Genomic DNA, 26,823 nt, shown 5'->3' with positions numbered 1-26,823 from the left:
TATGAATACTTGATATAATGATGTACATGTCTTCAGTTAGAATGTACATCCTAACCTTATCCTGCCCTGCCATAGGCCAACACAGCTTTATTTATCAACCAATCAGAGCAACACATATTCACAGTGTACAGAAAGATACCCCATAGCACTTCCCCTTTACTGTTTAATCAAAAAGGAAGGTTTTAACTTTAACATAATAAAATTACATATAATAGAATTTATCAAGCAATAATTACAGTTACAATATCTAGTCTACTTGTATTGGTAAGATAAAATACTCTATCATCTATCCTGTATTTGTGAGTCATTTCATATCTAATTTGTCTTTTATCATAACTAAGGAAAACTATAATTGTAACTATCTAGTCTTCAAATCCACCAAAGATCCCAGAAGGATATAATATTACCTAAGCAACTTCAAAAGTTCTAGAAATGACAGAGACATCTGGCCACATGGAGAGTCACCCAGATTCCCTCTGCAATGTTGGAGCATCCGTTTTCAGCCTACAGGCCTAGCATCTCTGGCAGACATTTTAGTGAAGCAGGAAATTTGAAGGATTGTCTCATCTATTGGCAAAGCTCAAAAATTGCCTCTCCCTGTGCCCTGCAGACTGTCTGGCACTCTCCTCTGTGAAGCAGTGGTCACCTTCCTGTGGGTCCTGCATGTCCAAGTTACACAGCATCCTGTCAAGCAGTCGAGGTAAGGGCATTTTTTGCCCATTGGCTAACTTTGGCACAAAGAAACCAAACTCCAAATGTAGTTTCTTCGATGCCCATCTTCCTCTTTGAAGTAAATTGATGCTGCCAGGAGCAGACATGTCTCATTGCCCAGAAAAGTCTAAGTTCTTAAAACGTTTTAAATGCCATATTCTGTAGGCCTTTGAAGTGTTGGAAGATGACCTACCTAATTGAAATATATCTTTGTATACCTAAAAAACTTAACATAAATTTGATTATCCTAGATGACTATTAATCTGTATTTCTTAATTATATTTTACATTTTTAAGTGAATTGTATAAACATAATACCTTAAACAAGAGTAGAAATATACATACAGTATAACAAAATTAACTTTAAATTTGTATCAATAAATTAAAATCTATAACAATGTAAAACATTTCAAAGAGTTGTTGCTCTTTAAAAGTGGATTCAATAATCTACCCTTTTATCTTATGATATCTATATCCCCTTGTCTTCTTTAGAAAGAGATTGCATTTATAATCAACATCTTTTAAATAAAAATAAACATTTACAAACAATGTTTTGTGAATTTGGGCATAGCCTCTCAAACTACTTCCTGCTGGTTGATGGTGCTGGCAATCTTATGGGGATCCTGAGAAAATTAAGAATTATAGTTAAATCTTGGCTGTACTAGACTGTGAGGCTGTATCAACCTTTCAGGGGGTCTTGGTTGATCAAACCATATTAGCCTGGAAGCAATCCATAGGTTCTCATCTTCTGTGGAAACAAAGGCAGAACCTCTTTTCTAAAGCAACATATCCTTAGACATGAATTTTGAAGTAAAAATATCTTTAAAATATACATATTGGTTTAACTGAGTAGCCCCTACAATCAAATGTCTCTCTGCAGTTAAAAATCCCAAAGACAATATAATCCAGATTCTCTCTGTAATTTCCACCTTTATGTGGCTTATTTTTATATTACTTTATTCTCCCTTTTGAGGACTTTATTTTATTATTTTAAAACTAGATAATTTCTTTTTATGATTGTCTATACCTTCTGACCACTGTTTTAAACTGCAGCGTGGCTAGGACCAAAGCAGCAGCCTTGGCTGCTGACTCCGTCCACTTCAGCTTCCCAAAATGACAGAAGTACATTTACCGCCAGCTCTGGGATTGATGCTTACCATCAAGTTTGGGAAGTAGTGGGTCTATGCCTCCATCCAGCAGCATGTAGCCCAGAAACTTTTTTTTTTCCGTCTGTACTAGCAAAAGCTAAATCCACCATGCAGTGTGCTACATGGCTTGGAGATACCTTTGTGTACCACAGCAGGAATCAGTCATGCTGTAGGTCAAGCACACACGCTACAAGGTCTCTGTATCAAGGCTTGCCTGAGGGACACAACTAGGAAGCTGCTCTTGGCTCCATTTTAGAACCCTTTTTAAAAGCTTTCTCAGGTTTTGGGTGGAAATTCTTGCTACCACATTGGGCGCCAAATGTAACACGAATTGCTTAATTGGTCTTATTATAAAAAGCCCAGGAGCCAGATATTGGGGTAAATGTTGAAAGATCAGAGAGACAAAGGAACAAGCCACTGCCACATCTTCCCCCAACCCCCCACCCACCAACTCCATGAATCCTCTGACTGAATGTCTCTGAGTCCTCAGCCAAAAGGGGTCCAGCCAAAAAGGCTTCAGACAAAAAGAGCTCTGCAGCCAAAAAGCTTTAGTTCCTGTCTCTTCAGACATTATATACCTTTCTCAGCCCAGCCATAATACTTCCTTCCTAGTGCTCGGATTAAAGGCATGTGATTCCCAAGTACCAGATTAAAGGTGAGTGACTCCCCAAGTATTGGGACTAAAGGTGTGTGCCATCACTACCTGGCTCTGTTTCTCTCCTAGACTGAATAAATCTCATGTAAACCAGGGTGGCTTTGAACACACAGAGATGCAGACTGATCTCTGCCTTCTGAGTGCTAGGATTAAAGGTGTGTACCACCACTGCCGGGCATCTATGTTTAATCTAGTGACTGGCTCTGTCCTCTGATCTTCAGGCAAATTTTATTAGGTTACACAATATATCACTACATTCATGAAACTAAATTATTTGCTCTTCAGAATGTATGAATAACAAACTCAAAAGACAACCTGCACAATGAGAGAAAATATCTGTAATCTGTGTTCTTGTTAAGGGACCAATATCTAGAATATACCAAGAACTCATAATTCAAAGCTATAAGATGGACCCAGACAAAGATGGAGGTTATCTGCCATTCAACTCAGTCAAACCCAGATAGGTAGAGATATTTCTTATCTTTCTCTAATAAAAAATATTGATATTTTTACAAAATGTCAAAGAACTTAGAAAAAACTAGCCTCAGGAGTAGAATTAACTTTTCAATGACACATTGGGCTATAACTTTTTAGTGATTTTTACTGGGTTCATAAAAAAATTCTACCAAATCAGTTTCTGTGGAAATAAAGTATCAGTGATGAGCAAAACCATGGCTGCAATTGAATGTCATATTCCAGAAGATCTTTCTTACATGATCAATTAAAACTGTAGTGTCAGAGCTGTTGGTGGTATCTGGAATGTGATCTGAAACCCATATTAACGAGGAGTTAGGGGATGATAACTTAAGAAATCCACCATTGCCTTCCATGTATCTTTTAAAATAGATGAGTCTTTAGACTAGTTTTTGGAGCACAGCCAACGTGGGCACACTTCATATATCCCTGCCTCCATACAAGCATGGGGTCCATCATCATCAAGACTGTTATATTTGTTTGGCATATGAGTCTGTAGAGATACATCACCTTTATCCTCCTCTAGTTTAAGGTGATGCTCATCTTGTGGGTTTCAACACATGAATGAAGACATTTCTGCTGTTACAGTATCATAGAGAGTATGTTCGCTGCCCTGAGCCTAATCAGTTAGGTGTCTCTCCCTCCCATATCCTGGTCACCACTGATGTTCTCATTTTCTCCTTAGTCTTTCCTTATTAAGATCATCTTACATTTGGTATCACACTGTGGGCAGCTTTTTAACCTTGGCTTTTCACTTAATAATGCTCATTTATGTTTCCTCTATGTACTTCCACAGGTAGATAGCTCATTCACTTTTAGAAACGAAAATGTTCTGTAGTCTATCCACAGACTATTTATGCTTTCTTTTAGCATAAGGCAACTTGCTTGCTAACAAGTCTTGCCAATCATAAGCAGAGCTATTCCACATGTTCATGCAGACAATCTTAGATATGGACACTTAAGTTTTCATCTTCTTACATAAATACCCAAGGGTATAATCCTTGAATCATTAACTACAAAAAAAGAATGTTTATTTATGTAGGAAACTGCCAGCAGCCTGATCATCATGCATTTATATGAGCAAAGGAACACCTCTAGAATACAGTTGATGTACAGGCCTTAGCTATCAGGACCCTTCATCAGGGGTAGAGGCCAACACTGTAGCTCTCAGCCTGGGTCTGACACTGTTGCTGGTGACACCTTCTTGGCTCCCTAGAGCTCTTTGGACAACTAAAGTCTTCAGGCTCTCTTTCCCAAATTGCGCCAGCATTTTATACTTCTTTCATCTACTCTTGGGTTCCTCTCCTCTCCTCCTACTTATCCTCTTCCTTCCCAGGCCACTCTCGATTGTCCTGCTGATTCTTCGGCAGGCAGAAAGCTAGTCACCTCCCCTTTCATGGCTCAGCGGCTATAGATGGGACGATTGGGGGGCCTAGCCTTGCAAGGCCTGTGTTTTGGAGCCAGAGTTTGAGGCAGGGAAGCCCTTCTCAGTATTTAGAGGGCCGCTCAGGAACCCGGTGTCTGGCGCAGTAAGAAATCACTTGGGAATGGGTATCTGTAGCTGGTGGCCAGGGATCCCTGTAGTTAGCGGGAGAGTGTAGGCCATGTGGGTCTTCCATGTGTCCTTAGGCAGGGTCAGGTAAACTGCAGCCTATTTGGCTATTATGCAATGATACTGAGGCATCTTCTGTGCAAACAGCCCTGCTCCTGCTGTGCCACTGACACCACCTTGACTCTCTGCTGTTGTTTTGTTTATGTGACCAGTGCTGCCAGCACTACTTAAAACCAGCAAGAGAAGGTCACTGGGATGAAGTATTCTTTGGGCTTCCTGCTACAACAGCAGAGGAGGCAACACTATAGAGACTCCTCCGATGGAGTCACTGAGTAGTCTGTGTATACAGCTCACAAGTATAGCTATTTGTTTTGGACCCGTCACACCTATTGGTTTTGGACCAATCACAGCCTTGTCACTTAGCATCAGTGCATTCACTAGACTACTTGCTCTCTCCAGGCAATGTGGGTTGCAGGGTCATTGAGAGTTCATAGAGGCTTATGTCAGAAAAAAAAATGCGCTGCAGCAAGCCCTGGCTGAGGCTGCATTTTCAGGAGCTGGGGGACTCAGGTGCAGTCTTTGCATAGTGGTCTCAAGGCATCTGTGACTGGATCCAAACAGCTGAGGCTGGCTGGCATAAGGGTAGTTTTGCTGGCTTACAGTCCCTTTGCTACAGAAAGTCCACCCAGCAAGTGGGAATCGAAGAGCTGTTAATAAGGGAATCAAATTGCCCCATCCCTAGTGCGTTTTGCTTGTTTACAAGAAAATGAGCATCTGAAGGAGTGCTTACACATATAAATTTCAAGAACTTACCATTAACAGCACCCATGAGCTTAAGAGCTCTTAGCAAATTAAGTTATGGGACTTAACATCTGCCCAGGACCTAAGTGAAAGAATTTATCTCATCTGTGTCATGAACAACTGGCATAAAAAAGCATATTTGTATATCTACTAATCTGTACTTGTAGCATGCAGCCTTGTATATTTACTTCCCTAATTCCAATATTACACTTCAGTGAATAATCATAATTGGTTAACATTGCAAATAAAACAAGCTGACAGTTTCTTCATCTGTCAGCAATACCTTTAAAAAAAATTCCTTAACATTTACGTACTTTAAAATAGTTCAAAGACTTCTAAGTTGTTGTGGCTCTTCTTGATTATAAAGTTGACTACATTTGGAATTAACTAAAATGCAACTGGCTAGGGACTTCCTGTGAGGGACTTTTTTGAATTAAAATAATTTGAAGTGGGAAGACCCATTTTTAATCCAGATCTTTTGAGGTGGGAAGATACACTTCTAATCTGGGCCCCACCTTCTGGTGGCAGCATGTAAAAAGGGCACAAAAGAAGGAGGCTTTCTCCCTCTCTTGCCTTGCTTACATTGTCACTGGAAAATCCATCCCTCCACTGACATTATTGCCTATTTTTTTTCAGAATTCTGGCGTATACTGAAGACCAGTTGAGACATCCATCCTTGTGGACTGTCCACTGGATTCATGGATCTTTAGTTGGTGGACAGCCCTTGTTGGACAGGCTAGACTACAACCCACATGTCATTATTATAAATACCATGTGTATGTGTGTGTGTGTGTGTGTGTGTGTGTATGTGCCATATATATATATATATATATATATATATATATATATATATATATATATATATCTGTGTGTGTGTGTGTATGTGTGTATGTATGTTAGTTCTATTCCTCTAGAGGACACCTTACTAATATATATGTCAAGTATGTCAATGGTGTACGCTTCATAGTTGTTTATGAAAATATTCTGATACAAAAAAAGTAAAATCATTAAATCTTAAAATAAATTTAAATTGACAGTATCTTTGTCCTAGGACCATCTCTAAATAAATACTTAACACCATAATTATGTTTCATTTCACCATTAAAACTCACCTGTTACCTGCAATAATGATTTTATCCCAGCTCATAACACTTGACAGAGTCCCGAAAATGTTACTATAGACAAAAGGAAGCCAGCACTGTGTGGAAGACAAATCTCATTACACACTGTCCATCTCATGTTCACTATGGCCTCTAGGTTTTTAAAAGATACCAACTCTTTCTCATTTTTCTCCACCTGTGACTATATTTGTACTTGAGCCTGGGATCCCTTTACCAGCCACTTCTTTTCCAAGACAAAACTTTTCAATATATGTGTGTCCTGGGTCCTCTTCTCATTTCCAAAACATGCTGAATTTTTGCTGGTACTTGTCTCTCTTTCAACAGACATGCTAAGCTCATGGCAAGACCATGTTTTCAGCCATCATTCCCCTCAGTCCTGGATACAGATACTAGGTATTTATTATCACAGCTCATTCCCAGTCATACTTCCCTGATGTATCTTACACATCAAGATACCTTAAGTTGAAGCCCAAATTCATCTTATTATCCATGTTTCCATGCTTTCATTTATGACTGAAATCAGTTGTGATTGACCTCAACTGTCCTACAGGATCTGTTTTATAACATGATGCTATCAGTCTCAAAGACATAATTTGTGAGATTTTTCTCCACATATGCAAACCAGTTTATTTAATAAAAGTAAATTTACAGTGTTAGAATTTGGACCCTTTTAGACATGGGAAGGTGGCTCAGTGTTTAAAAGCATTTGCCACAAAGCCTGCAAACCAAAGTTAGATATTGTGGATGAAATGATAGAAGGTGAGAACAGACACCTTCTGCAAGCTATTCTGACCTTCACACGTGCAGTGGGCATGAATATACAGATACCACACATACACACACACACACACACACACACACACACACTTAAAAAATAATTAAGGACCTCTTTTGCTTCTAGTTTATTGAGGGTTTCATATACGTATATGATGCATTTTAATCAAATACTCCTCATTCCCTTTCCTATAATTTTATCTTTCCCCCTCCTATTACATTTGCCTCTAAAGTTCATGTGTTCTGTTTTGTTTTTTGTTTTTTTTGTTTTGTTTTTTTTAAGCCCACTGAGTCTACTTAGCACGTCTGTATGTGCCTGGGTTTAGGACCATCTATTGGAGTCTGGATAGCCTCTTAGGAGCTACATCCTTGCGGAAAATGGATTCTCTTTCACCTAGCACCCATCAATTGCCAAGGGAGAGACCTCATGGCCACCCTTCACCTCCATGCTGGGAGTTTGTCTGGCATGAGCTTGTGAAGGTCTTATGCATGGTGTCACGACAGCCACTAGTTCATATGTGTAATTCACCTGTTGTGTCCTTGAAAATATAGTTTCATAGTAGTTGTCTGTTATGTCTGACTTTTTACCATCTTTCTGTCCCCTTTTTTTTATTATTCCCTGAGCCTTTGGCGGAGGGATGTGATATAAATGTTTTATTTAGAGCTGAAAATGCCACAGTCTCTTATTCTCTTTACACTGACTAATTGTGCATCTCTCTGTCAATCATCATCTACTGCTAAAAGAAGCTTTTCTGATGAGGTTGAGAAACACATTAATCTATGGGTACAACGAAATCATTAGGAGTCAATTTAATACTATGTTAACCTAGCCCAGCAATAGTAAGCACATAATAAATTCTCTCTTAGGGTCTAAGACCTATCTAGCCACCAGTTATTGGCCCTGATGGGAATGTCAGACATAAGTTCCATCTTATAGAATGGGCACTAAATCCAATCAGAAAGTAGATACTCACAGGGCATTCATGACATTACTGTACAAGTGGACTTATTTTACTAAGCTGGTCATAATGTAGCTTATAAGAGTCACAGCTGTGTAAGACTGATGGATTTTCTCCCTTGCTAGTGTGCGCATTACCTTCCAGCACTATAAAAACTAGCCAATATAAGTGTGTTTCCCATCAGAATCAGCTTGATTTCCCAATGTTCCACAACTCAGGTATGTGGTGTCTTCAGCAACAGGGTCTCATCATCAAGTTGCTTGAGAGAAAGCAAGAGCCATGGCAATCGCCTGTAATGATTGGAAGTATATGGGACCCCAATGACTAACTACTCCAAAATGATGATCTATTCTAGGCTCTGGACTTTTTATTTGATTGCCTATAGTGTAAAGGAAAGGCATTGTCTCCCAATTATAGTGTAACTCCATTTAAATTTTACATATATGTACACACACACGCACACACACATGCACACACACACATACCACACACACACAAATATATACACAAATATATACACATATATATGCATATATATACATATATATACATAAAGCTTCTATATAGTAGGTTTCCATATGACTTTTAAAAATTTATTTCATATTTTGAGATTATAATACAATTAAATCATTTCCTTTCTTTTCCATATGACATTTTTAATGGTCTTTACATTTGGTTATTTCTTTCTATATTCACTCCACTACCTTGCCTCCCATCTTCAATCCCACTTCATCCTTAATGTTTCATTATTCCCCATTCCTGTTTTATGAGAGCAAAGATAGAATGCAGTTGGTATATAAGACCATTGAATAGATGGGTATTTTCAAAGAAGAGGGCTTGTGTGCCTGTATATGTTATCCTTCTTCTTATGTGCCATAGTTATCTACTTGCCACCTATGTATGGCCTGCCCTAAGTAGATTTAATATAAATAAACAGAGAAGAGATAGAATAACAATATTTTACTGAATGGCAGAGAGGAAAAAATGGAGTAAAAGTTGGACGAAAAATCACTCAGCTCTTACTGTGTAGTCAAAGTGAAGATGAGAAGTCAGGTGGCTAGTAAAGTCCCCTGTTTTATGAGCCTATTATTTTGACCACATCAAAGGGAGTTTCCTATCTCATTTGTACTTCACAGAACTTGCACAGCCTGTTAGAAATCAGGATTAAGTAAAAAATAAGTCAGGCTTTCAAAGCAGCTGGCAGGTGAACTGTTGAAGTATCTGTATTTAAGGCTTTATGTTGCTCCATTGAAAGTTCTGTAAGAAGTTAAGATAAAGTCATTTTTACTGGATTAATTCTGAGACTACATGAGACACGATAGATTTCTTTGAAGTCATTGTATGAATAAGTGAAAATAGAAATTGACAAAAAAATCTCTCAGAGTGTATATTTTGAAGCAGGAAAAATGTTCAGTGGGAGACAAATATAAAATATTTATTTTTTGGAATTGGTATTTTTAACAACACTCTATCATTTTTATTTAGATGTTATGATAGTAATGTGAAAATGAAATTAAGTAGAATATTTTAACCTTTTAAAATGATACCATCTTATTAAATGTGACTTTCACTCTTAAGGTCACTTTTATTTCTAGTATGTGTCCTGGAAACAAAAAAATAAAGTGAAATATAAACTGAAATTTTGTGAACTCTATCCCTGTTAGGCTGAAAAAAAATTATAGATAAACATTTCTGTCAATTACATTGTCAAATTATTGATCATGATTATTGATTCTGTGTAGAAACACACTAAGCAGACTCTCAAAGTTAAAGAATATAATACTAAGTGACTTTGAAAATGTTACCACAGGAAAAAGTTGTGAGGAAAGCATTACTAATATATACTTAACATCTTTCATTAAATTATTTCTTATGATTTCAGTATGTGACTAAAACTATTTATAGTCCCTGAAAAAAAGTGAATCAACTTGGCTCACATATTCCCATTCCTGTAGAGATTAATCCTGAACTTCAAGAGTGTATGTTGGGTTTCTTGGGTTCGAGAATTGTGCGTAGGTTTCCAACAGTGCTGTTGTTAGCATTGTTGCTTTTCCTTTCAAAGCAAAGTTAGAGACACCTGATAAATAACATACTTAGAAATAATTGCATTTGGAGGCATGCTGGCAGGTGGTAGTTGTGTTGCTAGGGAATTAGTGGATGAATAACAAGTATGAGTTCTATGAAACTTATCACTCAGATAATTTTTGAATTTCTTTCTTTTTTTTTTTTTGACAAAGAGTCTCAGCTCCTATAATGTCATTACTACCAAATGTTGACAACCTTTCTGGGATAACCTTTGGGTGGCCTGAATCTCTTTTTGGTTGATGTGACCATGTACAGACCTGCTTCAGGAAACCATCGGCTATTCATTGGCTTTGTATCTACAGGGCTTCTTTCATTCCTGATTTCTAGGGAACAAACTCTTATTTAGTCTTAATGAGACAAAATCAGAAGGGAATCCAGAGTCTACAACATTTGTAGTTTCTTTGTCACAACCACCAAAGATCTATAGGAAAATACAAGGCACTTCAACAGATCAGCAATAGCTTTAACTACTTATATGTTCTAGTTGTCCCCTCTGGGCATCTAAGTTTAACACTGAGCTATATAACCAGTAAACAGGATGCATATATACAAAGGTTTATTGACTTTTTTTTCTTAATCGTGATCACTGATTGTATTTGTATTCAAATACAAATGTAAAAGATATATCTTTTTGTATTTTTGTTCCTTTAATCCTGCATTACTGTAGCTATTTGGTTTTGTTTCCCTAAGAAGTGTTTAGAGAAATTAATGTAAGCCAGCTGTTTAACTCCTAATAGTATTGAAAACTATGTGTGGATAAAGTCAAGTACTTGTGTTTATAGTGCATCAAACAGTTTCTAAGCACTTCTATTATAAAGGTTTAATGGCAAGTTGCTCTGAATAAAATGGGTTCTATTATCATACAGGCAATCAATTAACTTTACCACTTTGAGGAGAAAAGTCAGAGTTCACAACGTTTTCACTTGATTTTTGTAAAGAACATAAAAATGCTAAGCTACTTTATAAAATGAAATACAATAGTCTTTATAAAAGTTGAAGTTGTGTAAACAGTTGGTTCATTTGTAAATACAACTAATTTTTTTTGTTGTTTTATAGGCTGAAAACACTTTCAAACAGTAAAATCAATTCAATTATTGGTTAAATATTTTTGAAAGGGCACTAATTTACTAAATTCAAGAGTTGCAAATTAATATCCCACATTGTTTCTAAACTAAATATAAAAAGTATAACCACAAAACCATTATAATGAATGTTCAAATGCTAAAGATTATTTATGACACATGAGATATTTTAGGTAGAGATCAAAATTGTGTTTTTCAAAGTCTTCAACTCTGAAACCTGTATCAAGGGCTGTTCACATGTAGGAACGCAGAGAGTGACAGCTCACTATGTGCATAGAGGACAGCCGATAACATTTAGATCATCTTTCTTCCGACAGTTGGAATCTGGATTCAGCTGTCAAATGACTGTTCCTGAGAGAAGCCTTAATGACCTTCCATAGTTAGTTGGTCATATGATTCAGAAAGAACAATCAAGGACTAATAAACTTCCAATGATCCAGGCAAGTATGTAATGCTTCATTCATTTGAAAGATCTATAGATTCCAGAAAAAAAAAATCAAAGAGTTAATCATGAATCTCCCTGACCCACTACAAACATGTGAACATGATAGAGATAAGTTGTAGGCCCACTGTAGGATTTGACTAATGAATTTTCTTATATGTAAAGTTTCTATTATACTCATTTCTCATAATTATCAATGATCAGAAAGTATGAGATGATATCTAACTGTATCAGATTCCATAAACTAGAAATTAACAGCTTAGAGATATTAGACCATCCCCTAGTTTTTGAGAAGAAACAATTTAGTTGGAATCCTGTAGACATATGAAATCTCCTGAAAGAAACACTACACCTTCAATACCTGACTTTTTCCTATTTCATGCATGTCTTCATCTGAACTATATCATGTAGACCTAACTGTTTATGGCAGTCCATGTGGGTTTAGGAACTTCAGAACTCTAAATTAATTCTGGTCTCATTGAGTGGTTTTCTTACAGAGTTCAAGGATTCCACTCTCAAGGAGAGAAATGAAAAAAAAAAAATGAGGCCATTACGATTAAAGTATCACTTAGTTCATCCTGCATAGAATGTTGACTTCTTCTGGCCTCTGGAGTAGCACTTTGGAACCTTCTTGTCTACTCAAGAAGAAGAGAATATAAGTGATTAATATCCTTAAAAAGTATGATGTGTGTTTTTATTGTTCTTATATGCTTATAAGGCAAAAATGTTGAGAGAAATGAAATTAGTTCAAAAATAAAGTTTTACACAGTAAATATTTATTTTTAACATACTTGTCTTTCCCCTAGTAGCTCAAGCTTGACAGAAAATATGAGCTAGCAAAAATGATAAATATGTCTGTGGTTGCTATGGCCAGGAGAAAGCTCAAAGGGGAAGAATAAAAATACTAATGAGTATCAAGTTCATTTCAGGAAAGATCCTAAAGCTGGATTGTGGTACTGGATGGTCAACAATATGTGAATATCTGATCAATCCTTGAATTGCATCCTTAAGTTGGTGTGCTTTCTGTAACGTGAATTGTAGCTCTATGAAATTGTTTAAAACTAGGTCATGCACATTCCCTGTTTGTAAAAGCAATAAAGAGTGAGGCATTTACAAAATAAGTAATTATCTTCTTTTTGTGTGTGGTTGTTTTTTTTTTTTTTGTTCACTTTTGTTTTGCTTTTTCCCTTTTATTGAAAATAAATTCCTTTCTCATAGTATATATTAATGATTATAGTTTTCCTCTACCTCTACTTCTCCCAGTTTCTTCCCCCCTCTCCTCCCCTCTGGATCCACTCCCTTTTTGCCTCTCATTAGAAAAGAATAGGCTTCTAAGACATAACAACCAAATGTGACAAAATAAAATATAATAAGATGAAGTAAACACTACCATATTGAAGTTGGACACAGCAACCCAATAGGAGGAAAAGAGTCCCATGAACCAGCACAAGAGTCAGAGACCCACTCGTTCTCACAGTCAGGAGTTCCAGAAAAATACTAAATTAATAGATATAAGATATATGCAGAGAACCTGCTGCAGACCTATGTAGGCCCTGTGCTTGCTGCTTCAGTCTCTCTGAGCTCATATGAGCCTTTCTTAGTTGATTCAGAGGGCCTTGTTCTCCTGGTGCCCTCTATCTTATCTGGCTCTTACACTCTTTCCTCCTCAAATCTTTGTGGAAGTTTAGCTCTTAAGTAAGTCCCAAGGATTCACATGTTCAAGGCTTGGCCCCTATGGTCCTGCTATTGGATGGTGGCAGAAGAGAAGACTCTCATGGAATCCCTTCAGATTATTAAGGATGTGCCCATGAAGAGGACTAGGGGACTCCAGTCCCTTCTTTCTCTTTTTTTCCCAGTCATCAGTTGAGCAATTTTGTTCTGCTACGTATTCCTGCCAAGATGTACTGTGTCACCATGAAACAAAATCAATGAAGGCAATCAAAATTGTCTCAAACTTCCAAACCTGTGAGCCACAAAGTATTATCTCCTTATTGCTGGTTGATTATCTCAAGTATTTTGTTATCGTGATGGTAAATTAATAGCCCTTTGCAATGCCTTTCCCATCTTCCCATTATTTTCACATGCTATATCTGCTTTGGGTCAAAACCTTATCAGTTCTTTGGCTAATACTTCCCCATAGGTAATAGTGAATGTTTTTACTCAGTTTGTAGTTGATCCACCTGATGATGTCTTATTCAGATTAACTTTGGACTGATTTTCTTACTTAAATGTATGCATGTGTGAGACAGATGTGTAGCTTGGTCTATGTGTGGGACTCCTGGTAATGAGAGTAGGGGCTGTCCCTGATGCATTGGCTGGCTTTGGGAACCTATTCCTCACACTTGATTGCCTTGCCCAGCCTGAATTCTCTCAGGTTTTCCTAAGTCACAGAACTGAATATGCCCTATCTGTACTAAACATTTCAGATGGATCAATCTTGCCCACAGATCAAAATACAAACTTTTTAGCTTGGTCTACAATTCTTTTATCTTATTTTTCACATCATGATCCTACCAAGTCACAATTCACTTCTGGCACATAAAACAGCTCATCTTTGTCTTAAAGCAAGAATTCAATTTTCCTACTTCTTTGCATTTTGTCTTTCTCCTAAATTCAAGCTGTCAAAATTTTATGCATTCAGCTCAACTGCTTACTCCTACTTAAAATCTTCAATCAGACGCATTAAAAATCAAAGTAAAAAAATTGTACATCTTGTATTTTAATTACTTGTATGTATTCTTATCTTGTACTGCCCTATTCATTTGAATTATTATTGTTGAATTTTAAATTAACCTTATATCACAGATCTCCTGCTTGTAAAAACAGATGAAATTTATTCCTGTAGAAATAAAAAGGAGTAAACTAATCAGAACCAATGTAGAGTTTGGTTCTCTGGGAGAAAAAGTATGTTTTCCACAGTTGTCACAAGATTCGTTGTTGGGACCTCAGTGATAAAAGATATATTAACAAGAGAAAAACATGATTTATTTAACATAAATCTTACAGTACATGAAAGCCTTCAGAAATAAGGACCAAATAAAACAGAAATCACGTGTATCTTTATGAACAGCGATAAAAAATATGACTATACTTATGGAAGCAACCTGTGGGTGTCTAAGATCCTTTAGACTTCCCACAGAACATTTTTCTGTGAGAAAAGGACCCAGTCAAATTATAGAATTCAGGAACAAGGGAGGAAGATGGTTGGAAGCGGCCTTCCTGGTTATAGGGCATGATTCAGAGAAGGGAAAGGAAGAGTTAAGAATGGCGGCCTTCCTTCTTTTGCTTGGGGCAGGGTATCCTGCTTACAGGCACGTTCACCTACAGGCTTCCGTGGCTAATTGCTCTTCTCTGCTCCCTCACCTACGCTGCCTGCATCAATAATTTCTACTTCACTCTAAGCCCGCTGCTTTGGTACCTACCCCATGACACAGGACTAATTCTGTCAATGACTGCTCAGGGATGCCAGCTTCTGCTAGGGAAGTGTTTATTGACATCTCTCATTCAAGAACCACTCTCAGTCCTAGACTAACCTGTCCAAGAGGATCGCAGAAGAGGAAAAATCCCTTTGCTGGAAACTGTACAACATCCCATCTCTCTGAGGAATTAGTCTGCGGAAATATGACTCCTCTGCGTGCACTTGGTGGGCTCATTTCATCTAGCTTGTCTAGGGAGTGTGCCTCCACCACCTCTGCTGATCAATGAAGGACAGAAGTGGCAAATATTCCTGAGGAGCTGGGCCAAGAAGTGATCAAGATGCAGGTGGGAATAACTAGGAGTAATTGATGGGGAACAGCAGTTTTGTTTGCTTTAACGTTTTTACATTTACAAGAATGGACTCCTGTAAAGTTGCAAAGTATTATACCACTTGGGCAGACAAAGCTTCCTGCAAGAGCCACAGACAACCTAACAGTTCCCCCCTTAAAAAACAGACGTTAAGTACTTATTTTTGAGTTACTGGTCAAGAGAACCCAAGTGGCACATTCAAAACAATATTTGTCATTGATGTAGGCCTTGGTTGCCTCCCAGTGGTTGAAGGTAGTCCCCAAATGCTGAAGAAACCAAGCACTTTGGACAGACCTGATTTAGCTCTGACTTGAAAGTCTCTACTCTAAGGGCTAGCTTTCACAGCCAAAAGGTGCTATAACCATTTCCAAGGCAGAGAAGCAACCAATAATCCTACCCAGATGTCTGCCTTTTTTACATGCATACTGATGATCTGAAGTCCAGTCTTCGTGTAAGCCATCTTTTCAAATTCTTCTCTGTTGCTTTATAACATGGCTAATACTGTGATTTGGAAGTCTCCTTACTTAGAGTCCTCTGATGATAAAACTAACTTCTGAAGAAAGAAATTACAAAACAATGAAGACAAAGTTCATAAGTTAAAACACGCAGACATAATAGTTGAAAGATACTTGGACTCTATGTCTATTGTTCTCTTGAATATGAATTTTTTTACAGGAGTATGAGAACAAAAGTTAATGAACTTTCCAAACAAATTTCTCCCTGACCTTTTGATGACCTTATTTAATCAGAAGAAGAAATGAAAAAAAAAAAAAAACCACTGTTGAATCAAACTAGTTTGAGTTTAGACTAAAATTTTAGACTCTTATTTACCCCAGATTTTATTTATTTAACATGGATCTTTAATGATTGTTATAATTGCTTACATGTGTGAGTTTGTTTTATAATGAATAAGAGGGAAACCATGTGCCTCTTTCTGATTAGTCAAAATATTTTTATAATACATAATACCTCAAAATTATAAATAAATGTGCAGAGTTTAAAACTATTTTTAATTCACAGATTCTGAGCCATCACTAGTTCTCATGGGATTAGAAATATATTTTTCTCCTAAGCCATTGCAAGATCTTGTGAGAACACATGATTTAGAACACCAATAACCAATATTCTTTAGAAAATTATCACATTTAATCTTCTTTTAAAAATATGGTGTTGGAAGTGGGAATAGAGTCTGTCTCCGACTCTTTTGACTGCTTTTGAGTCCTTTTTCTTCTGACTGGGTGGCCTCTTTCAGCCTTAATGTGAGGGGTGGTGCCTAGTGTTACTGTGACTTGATATGCCATGTTGATATACATGGAAGTTCTGCCCTTTTCTGAAGAGAAATGTAAGAGGAACGGATGGGCGATGGGAGATGAGGAAGGCCTGGGAGGGGAGGAAGGACAGGAAACTATTGTCGGGATGTGATATATGAGAGAAGAAGGAATAAAAAAATGATAAAAATAATATAGTGTTGGAGGAGGTACATAGAGCAAGGAGAATCTACTAAAATATTTTCTATAAAAACATCATAATTTTCTTATTGATTATTAAAGAATTTCTTCCCCTTTTATACAAGAGGCAGAATAGTTTTTTCCCCCCCAAGTATTACCAAACTGACATTCTTTGAAGAAAACATAGCCAGAATCAGTTATTTCCTCTGGTGTTTGAGGTTAGGTCAGTGTGAGATTACTAAACACACGCTGGGAGAACCAATCAAAGATACAGAGACAAGTAAACACACGCTGGGAGAGCCAATCAAAGATGCAGAGACAGATACAAGGATAGATGATAGATCACTGACAAATTCCATATGTGTATGCGGCAGTTCAGAGCACATACTGCTCTTATAGTTCCAGTTCTAGTTCCCACCATCCACACCCAGTTGTTCATAATCCCTTGTAACTACAGCTCCATGGGCATCAGATGCCTCTGGCCTCTATGGACACCCCCACTGTATGTTCACATCTACGCATACACGCATGGTCTAAAGTGAAACAAATCTTTAAAAGAAGTAGTTTGATATGTGCTCCCAATTAAATAGCCATAAGAAAAATTAGTGTAACTGCAGTACATTATGAGAAAAAAATTAGTGTAACTTCACTACACTCATTTTTCAGAGTAGTCTATGAAAATTAAAGATTTGAACAAGGTACAATAGTACCTGTTATGTTTAGAACCCTCTGATTGGGCCACGGGTCTAGTGATGCTGTCTCAGAATACTTGGTCTCAATATAATCACTTATCAAATAAACCGAAGATTTGAAAATATGGTACACTGTGTTTGCTGTTCCTCAAGGTAAACCTCCTATTATTGTAATATAAAAATAGATATTCAAAATACTTACACAACAGTCAGAACCCTGAACTGAGTCTTTTGATGGAGGATTACTGTGAGTCCAGAATTACAAATCTGCTTAGGGCACAATGTAGTTATATGTGACGTATTTAAGTTTCTACATTTGAAATTTAATTATAAAATGGTCTTTCTAGTTTAATTAAGTCAATAAATTTCTAGAGAATTCTACTGTGTTCTAGGTAAAATCTTGAGGCATGATGTCATATGACAACATTCTTGTTTTTTTTTTTTTTTTTTTTTTTTTTTTTTACCCATGGCATGGACTTCTATTATTTTATTTTCTTCTTCAACATCAACAAACTCTACTGAGATGCTACTCTATTTTTCAGAATTAACAAAGTTTACACATTCACCTTAAGAACTACCTTGAAAGTGCTTAAGTAAGACTGATACTTTTTTTTCCCGATACCCATTAAAAAAATAAGAAATATTAAGATAACATTTTAATGACTAACTATACATTTGACTAACTATACTTTGTTAGAATGGTGGGTGTTAAATATTACATTTCTAGGAATATGGGGAATCACAAGCTAGAGGCATATGCCTCTTCAAAAAAATTAGACTAATATTTCAGTCTTGCAAATAAAATGGCACTTCATATGTTACATATAAAAGCGTATTTATTACCTTCATAGCCTCTTAATACTTTGCTTATTCCTTACATCAAATATAATCTCATTCTGAAGCCTTTTGGCCTTAAACAATAATGTAATCTGTTAGCTCAGAAATGCATTTAAGTCAATCCTTGACAGTGAAGAGAAAGGAATGGTTGTATTAAAAGTACGGTATCACATCCATGGCATACAGGAGGACAGTGAGCATAAATAATACATCTTGATTTCTACTCTCCTTGTGAACAGAATTCCTGTAAATAAACAAGGAGACAAAAGAGAAAGGCCAAAGGCCCACAGCAGGGCTAAAGGCTCAGGAAAGTGGTTTTAAGAAGGGCTCTCTAGTTGTGTTTAACATATGCTATTTACACTCATCTTGGGTCTATCACACGGTAGGCTATAGACAGATTCCTTTTACCCTTAGCTGAATGAGGTGGTCTCTGGTACTGTTTCTAGCAGAGATGCATCTTTAATTATTCACACTTGTGTATTTCCCAAGGAAGGAAATGATAATCTTACCCACACTTTTCTGTACATATTTATTATTTCTATTTAAATTAAGCATAAGACGACCGAGTTTCTCATGAATAAAGGAAATGTGTGAAAAACAGTTGCATTACAAAGAAGAAAACACAAATGAGGCTTCTTGAATTTTTCATGGCAACTCACCCAGAAGGAACTCCATATTTGGAATCATACTGTGCAGATGCCTCAGGACACTTCAACAAACTGACTGAAGTAAACCAATTTCTAAACTCTGATGGTTACAAATATTTTATTTTTTTCAAAAGACTTACTGAAGCAAATAAAATTATAAATTATGCCTAATTTGAAAAATACAGTGGGAGCATAGGAAGTTTACAATTATTCCTAGTAGAAGCTAACAAATACATGGCACAGAATCATAGGTATGTAGTATGAGAAAGCCATTTAAAACAGTGCAAGAACTTGAGACATTATCAGTCATTTATGAATTTATCTGACATAGATGCATGTACATATGGAAAGAAAATTCTGTCTGTATTTTAGGTGCTGTAAGGGAGATAATAAACATAGAGATGTGTTACAGGAATCTTAAAAGGTCTTATTAATAAAAACAAACCTGGAGCCAGGTATTGGGGTGAACGCTGAAAGATCAGAGAAACAGAACCAGCCACAGCTAACTTCATCTCGCCAGTTCCTCAGCTGGTCTTGTTTCCTCAGACTGAAAGCCTCTGAGGCCTCATCCAAATGGATCTCAGCTGAACTGCTGCTGAAAGCCTAAAAGCTTAACAGACCTCTGGTTCCTGGTCCTCAGGTCTTATATACCTTTCTGCTTCTTGCCATCACTTCCAGGGATTAAAGGCATGTGTCATCATGTCTGGCTGTTTCCAGTGTGGCTTTGCACTCATAGAGATCCGGATGGATCTCTGCCTCCAGAATGCTAGGATTAAAGGTGTGTGTGTGCCACCATTTTCTGGCCTCTGTATCTATCTAGTGGCTGTTCTGTTCTCTGATCCCAGATAAGTTTATTAAGGTGCACAATATATTGGGGGACACAATATCACCACAGAGATGCAAGATATCTACACGCAAAAGGATTATGACAACTGTTCAGACCAGTAGAACAAAAAGCATTGTTGGGAAAAATACTACCAAAAATCTAAAATTAATATCCAAAGAAGAAAGATAGAATTTTTGGCCAAGGGACAGCAATGCTGAAAGGCTAAGATATGAGAACTACTTTCAGTGACATATCAAACTAAAGGGCACACATTCTAGAGTGGAATATTCTAGGTGAGGAAAGACAGCACTGAAACCCAGGCCATATGATATTGTTTAAAGTAAGAGTAACAGTAAGAATTAAAGTGTGATGCTAACATCTACTGCAAGAAGAGCTGCCACAGAGGCCCACAAATTGAAAATGTGCAGAGAGTGAGAGCCTTTGGAGCACTAAGTCCTAAAAGGATGTTTTTTTTTTAAATCCCTTCCCTCAAGTCAAACATCTATGCAGAAGAAGAAATGAAAAAACTATAAGAGCGAGAGGTGGAGGATAACTCCAAAAAATAAACATCTACCCAAAACAGCAGGAATAATAAATAATAATAGTATGAGCTCACAAAGACTATGAGAGTATGTGCACAGCTTGCACAGGTTCAAAACAGACAAAATCCCAGCACTGAGAGTGGGAAATGGACACAAAGTCCTCCTCATAACCAAGAAGCTATTTGCAATTGATACCAGCTGGGAGAGGGAAAATTAGTTTTCATCAATACAGTGATACTGGGTATACCAATCAAACTCCAGGGCAGAGCCCCAAGAGTAGCTGGCCAACACAGATTCCATGTTTTTGTATTGCTTTTTGCTTTGTTTTGGTAATTTTTATCTTACAAGATTTGTTTATTTTTATTTTAATGTTCTTTGAGAGAGGTAAAGTACATGAGATGGGGTGGCTTAGGAGGTGGGGAAGAGCTGGAAGGAATTGGGGGAAGGGAAAATATGATCAAAATGTGTTGTATAAAAAAAAAACTAAATAATAAAAATGAAAAACAAATTTAAGTATATGGAAGGAAGCAAGAGGAAAGGAGGTAGAAACGTGAATATCAGCCAAATTATGATAGTCTAAAAAAATTTTGTTATCTACCAAAAATCCACAGAAAAGATTATACTTGAGGAAGAGAACAGCGTGACATAGATCTGAGCACTGTTTGGGAAGTCTAAGAAGACAAGAACAAAACATTGTCATAGCGAGCCTGGAAGAGAAGAAAAGCTCCAGGGAGGTCATTGAAAAATAGCAACAAAAGAGTTCAAATTTGTTGCTGTAAAGGAGGAAAAAAGAGATGATATGAAGGCTAACTCATGTTTTCAGTTATAGTTACTGAATGATGGGATTATGAATAAAAATTTAAGCAGTCAGTGAGAAAAATGAAAACCTCATTGGGAGATAAGAAAGAAAGAGGTTTTGTTGATCACAAAATGCTAATTAAACATCAGTATCAAGCATGTATATGGATTATATGAACTTGGGAGTTAACAGACACGTCCTGATCGTAGTGGCTGAGATTATAGACATGAGCCAACAGGTCAGCAAGTTATATTCTATTTTAAGCATACTCTGGGTTTAACAGTAAAAGTCATCTCAAAGATATCTAAGCCAAAGCTGTTGTTCCTAGGCATGCTGGTCCAAAAAAAGGCACAGAGAAAGCAAACGAGGAAAAGGTTGATGTCATTCGATTCATAAAACCCCTCTGGCTCATGGCAACTGTGTTCAGAGAGCTACCATGACCAACATACATGCTAACTGATCTAGTTGGCTATCACTCACACCTTCTGGATAAAACTTCATCAGTCAGAGTTTCTCATGAAGCATCCTGTTAGTAAGTTTCAATAAACCTTACTTTTCCCCAGTCATCTTCTGGTATGTACTTTGTTCTCTAGGCAGCCTATCCATCTGCCTAATGAAGCTATGTGTTGAACAGAAAACAACAAAGAGATGGTTTGTAAATATATTTATTTAAACATTTAAACAAATGTTTAAATAAATAAATTAAATTATTCATTTCAACATTTAAAACTATAAGCACAGTTGTGAATAGAACAAATGAAATAAGAAAGAGGAAAACATAGAAATGTTTGTTTAATGGAATGAGTTTGCAAGACAGGAATAGCTAACATCAATGGTCAAATGGAGTTCACCACTAACAGTAGAAAAAGTTTAACTATTTCTTTACACTTTACTTGGCACAGGAAGGAAGAATAAGTTACTTGACACACGTGATCTGGGCTATCTCCACAAAGCATTTGGTGTGGCACTGATGTGCATACTGGATGCAAAGGATTTTAACCTCAGGAGGATGTTAACTTAGATAAAAGAAGAGAGTTGAAATGCCTTGAGATGATGCTGCAACATTGTGTCAGGAGACAAACAGTAGCAGTGTCACATAGGTAGAAAAGGGCAGCAGTAATTTGTAGTGGAATTAGCACAATGTGCTAACTTTTTTCCAACAGTGTGAGTGATCTGGAAGCAATGGTTGTGGAGGATGAGGACTGTGGAGAGAAGTCTATTAGAATACAGAGGGCAAAAGTCAAATGGGGAAAGACTTGAGCTCATTAATGAGAAGACACTTAAGAAGCCCAAGAAGACTATCATGATCTAAGTTAGGAGCAATGTGGTTAGAGAAAGGTTGATGAGTCAAAGTGTAAGGTTGGTTCACAGGAAAGGGCTTCTCCAAGTTCAAGATAGCCGCTAATGATGGCATAAGGTGGAGAGTATGATGGTCTGTAAGATGGGAAAATTTCAAAGTTCAAAATCAATAATATCGATTAGTGACCCATACTGAGCAAAGGAGTAAGCTCTTATTGATCCAGAAGGTTGAGGAATGAGATAACTGATTAAGTAAAAATGCTGACTTAAAATTGATGTTACAAACAAACACATACACACACACACATGCGTGTAGCAAGAATCTTAAAGAGTTCTTATTAATAAAATCAAACCTGGAGCCAGGTATTAGGGTGAATACTGGAAGGTCAGAGAAGCAGAACAAGCTACAGCCAACCTCACCTTGCTAGTTCCTCAGCTGATCCTGTTTCCTCAGACTGGATACCTCTGCAGTCTGAATCTTATTCAGTCCTTATGCAGACTGAATCTCAGCTGAACTGTGCTGCTCGAAAGCCTAGAAGCTTAACCAGCCAAATGCTTAACCAGCCAAATGCTTCTTGTTTCTGGTCTTCATGCCTAATATATCTTTCTGCCTTCTACCATCACTCCCTGGGATTAAAGGCTCGCTCTTGGGATTAAAGGCACATGTCACCATGCCTGGCTGTATCCTTGAACACATGGATTTCTGCCTCTGGAATGCTAGGATTAAAGGTGTGAGTGCCACCATTTTCTAGCCTTTGTATCTAGTGGCTGTTCTGTCTCTGACTCCAGATAAGTTTATAAGGGTGCACAATTTTTGGGGAAATACAATACCACCACCACCACCACCACCACATACACACACACATACACACACACACACACACACACACACACACATGTGTGCATGCTTATGTGTGTCTGTATATATAATTATGTGATTTTTTTCCATCTGAACTGTTGTTATTGTTCCTCCCATAGAGATATCTAAATCATTAGACATCTCTTACATTGTTTTAATATTAGCTTAAGTAATTGGAAATAGCTACATGTATTTCTATACTTAAAATTCTGTATCTAATGGTGCTCATACCATCCTTCACTATTAACCTCCTTGTATATGTTTACGTTTAATTCTTTGTAAAATATTCTAAGTAAGATTTCATAGTCCATAGTATATGATATTTCCTATACTTTTTTTGCCATATGAAGTGAGTTGCCATGTTTTACAAAAGAATAGTGCATATAATTCAAGCTTCATTAAGGAGGAACACTCTTCTTTGGATGATTCAGAAGGGCCTTCCTGATAATCATTATCAAAGATAATCCTTCCAGCCAGAGAGATTAAAGACAGTTTATTTTAAATTCTGCTAATCAATCTATACATGTAGTTCATTTTGACATTAAACACCAGATACCTTTTTTAAAGCCAATGAATCATCATCATTACACGTGACAGACAAGAAAAGAAACAGTGTCAATTACTCATCCTCTGTTACTGCAATGAACAAGATATTCATATACCTTCTCACATAGAATCTGATGCCAAAAGTTACAGTGCCTTCTGCTAGATCACAATGTAGGTGTATTACTACCCATTGTCTAAGATTAAAGTACTATTTTAGCAGTGATGGTGTCCAGTTTTAGTGTGTTTACTGGATTGAAACAGCATTGTATTGTGAGGACACTAGCCTAAAATATAACAGATATGTATTTTCAATTCATAGAGCAGCATTCCGTACATATCTGTTGGGGTAGTTCTGGCCTCTTTAATATATGGCCTACAAGATTTTTCCTGGCATTGCCAAGACTAAGCTAGGCAATATAAAGAGAGAGCTTGCGGCACACATTATTACAGAGACAAAGAAACAATCTAGTAAGAGCAGATTGTATCCACTAATATCTTGACAATCTGAAATTAGTTCTTGGCTACAGTTATCTGTAAAAAGAGTCTGAAATATAGTCTTCAATGGAATAATCACAGATGAAACATTGGAGGTGACTGCAAGACATTTGGCATATCTACTACTGATCTGAATTTGCAGAGACTTGTGTCAATTTTAGTAGTTATGTACACACACCTTGGACATACTGTAGATTTTGTTCTTGGAGTTAGCAAAGTATTTTTTTCTCACTACTGCTATTTTTATTCTTTATAATAGGACTCCGTGCCATTTACTTCTACTAAAAATGTTCTACGAAAGGGTAAAAATTTTTTATTGACTTTTTCAAGCTGAACATCTATGATACAAAAGGGAAACAAACTGATATAGGTTCACTTTCTTATATCCACTCCCCAAAAAATAAATAAAAAATAAAATAAATCCTATGCCCAGGGCACTCTGATTCATGAAAATAATCTATGTGTTGTTCACAGATATCAATGACACACTTCATTGAACGTATCTCAACACATAACCATAAACATATTTGACATACTATATCTTGTATTTTATTTCTATTTATTTATTTATTTAGAGACAGGGTTGTGCTGTGTAGTCCAGGCAAACCCTGAGACTGAGGTTCTCCTCTTTCATCCCCTGAGTGTCTGTATTACTGGCCTCTGCCACCATGCCTGGCTTTTGTTTGGGATCTTACACATCCCCGAAAGACACTAGTATTTCAGGATTCATGATCAACCTATTATGTTGCTGGAAGGTGATGGGATTCTTCAGAGTAGAGGCACAGACAACAGGACTAGCATGGAAGCTTTCCCCAAACTTTCTGTTTTTTTTAAATCTTTTTTTTTTTTTTTTTTGGTTTTTCGAGACAGGGTTTCTCTGTGTAGCTTTGCACCTTTCCTGGAACTGGCTTTGGAGACCAGGCTGGCCTCGAACTCACAGAGATCCACCTGCCTCTGCCTCCCGAGTGCTGGGATTAAAGGCGTGCGCCACCACCGCCCGGCAACTTTCTGTTTTTTAAGTATCTACTTTCTCTAATTAATCATTCTCCGTTACTCACCCTAGAAGGTGATACTCTTGGTGACTTTCTATATTAAATTCTATTTTGTTTCATTCTGATATGTAGATGATATATTCCATAGAAATGTGAGTGATTAAAAACACTCAGATTTGTTCAGAATTAAAATTATAATGTTTTTCTTGGTTCAGGGACCATGGTACAGAGAAGACAAGCACTTGGATAAGGGGACAACATAAAAACAAGTGACTTTTAATACATTGTTTACAATTAATCAAAAAAAAATCTGTGCCAAAGTAAAGGAGATTTTTTTCATACTCATAGAACAAAGGACAGAGTTATTGTATAGAATCAAATGTTAGAGTCATATAACATGGCTATGGTACAAATAAGTACAAAGCAATGTCTTAGGTTTCCTTCTACATAAAATAAACTTGTAAATAAAGTGTAACAGGTCTTATTAAATTTAGGCATTGTTTTAAGACATTATTCCTGGAGGGATGTGAATGAATGCCTACTCACCTCCAAAGAGAACCAACAACAGTCCAAAAATAAGGATATCTTCAAAGTTCAACTTGGTAGCCAGAGAGTTGAGGGTTATGTACAGATGGAGGGATGACTTAAAGACAGCTGTATCACCAAAAGTCCTCTAGAATAGGTGATGACTCACTAAAACTCAAGTGCTACAGCTCACTGCATAACTCACAGGTAGGTTGACAGGTCAGACAACGTCTCTTCAAGTCAGGTCAGTTGGTCTGAGCCTCTGCCTGGCATGTGGCTTGTCATTGCCTCTTCCAAGCAGCTTGGCTGAACAGAGAATGTCTCTCAGGAGTCCTTACTTCTTACATAAGCTTGAACAGGCTGAAAGCTAGCACACCTGCTCAGTTTCAGGAATTTCCTGGACGTTTTAAGTTGTTTACGTCCTGAGTTTTAATAAACTTCCCTGTAGAATATCCTGCACTTTTCAGTGCCTTCCTACAGGATAGAATGTTCCTCTTCCCTTTAGCACTCTTTTGAGCCTTAAGGAGTTTCCTTATAGACAAAATGGGCAATCTTGGATCAGAAGGTATTTTTTAATGTGTCAGACATCTTATCTTCAAACATGTATTGAGAGGCCACTATGTATGAGATGCTATTTGAAGTTTACTGGAAATGGGATGCTAACACTAGTTATTTTCATCTCAGGAACTCCTAGAAGTGGTGGAAAAGAAAGGATTATGATCTATTA

Source organism: Peromyscus eremicus, chromosome 17 (genome assembly GCF_949786415.1).
Source record: "Peromyscus eremicus chromosome 17, PerEre_H2_v1, whole genome shotgun sequence".
Lineage (NCBI taxonomy): Eukaryota > Metazoa > Chordata > Mammalia > Rodentia > Cricetidae > Peromyscus > Peromyscus eremicus.
This window is presented reverse-complemented; position numbering follows the sequence as displayed.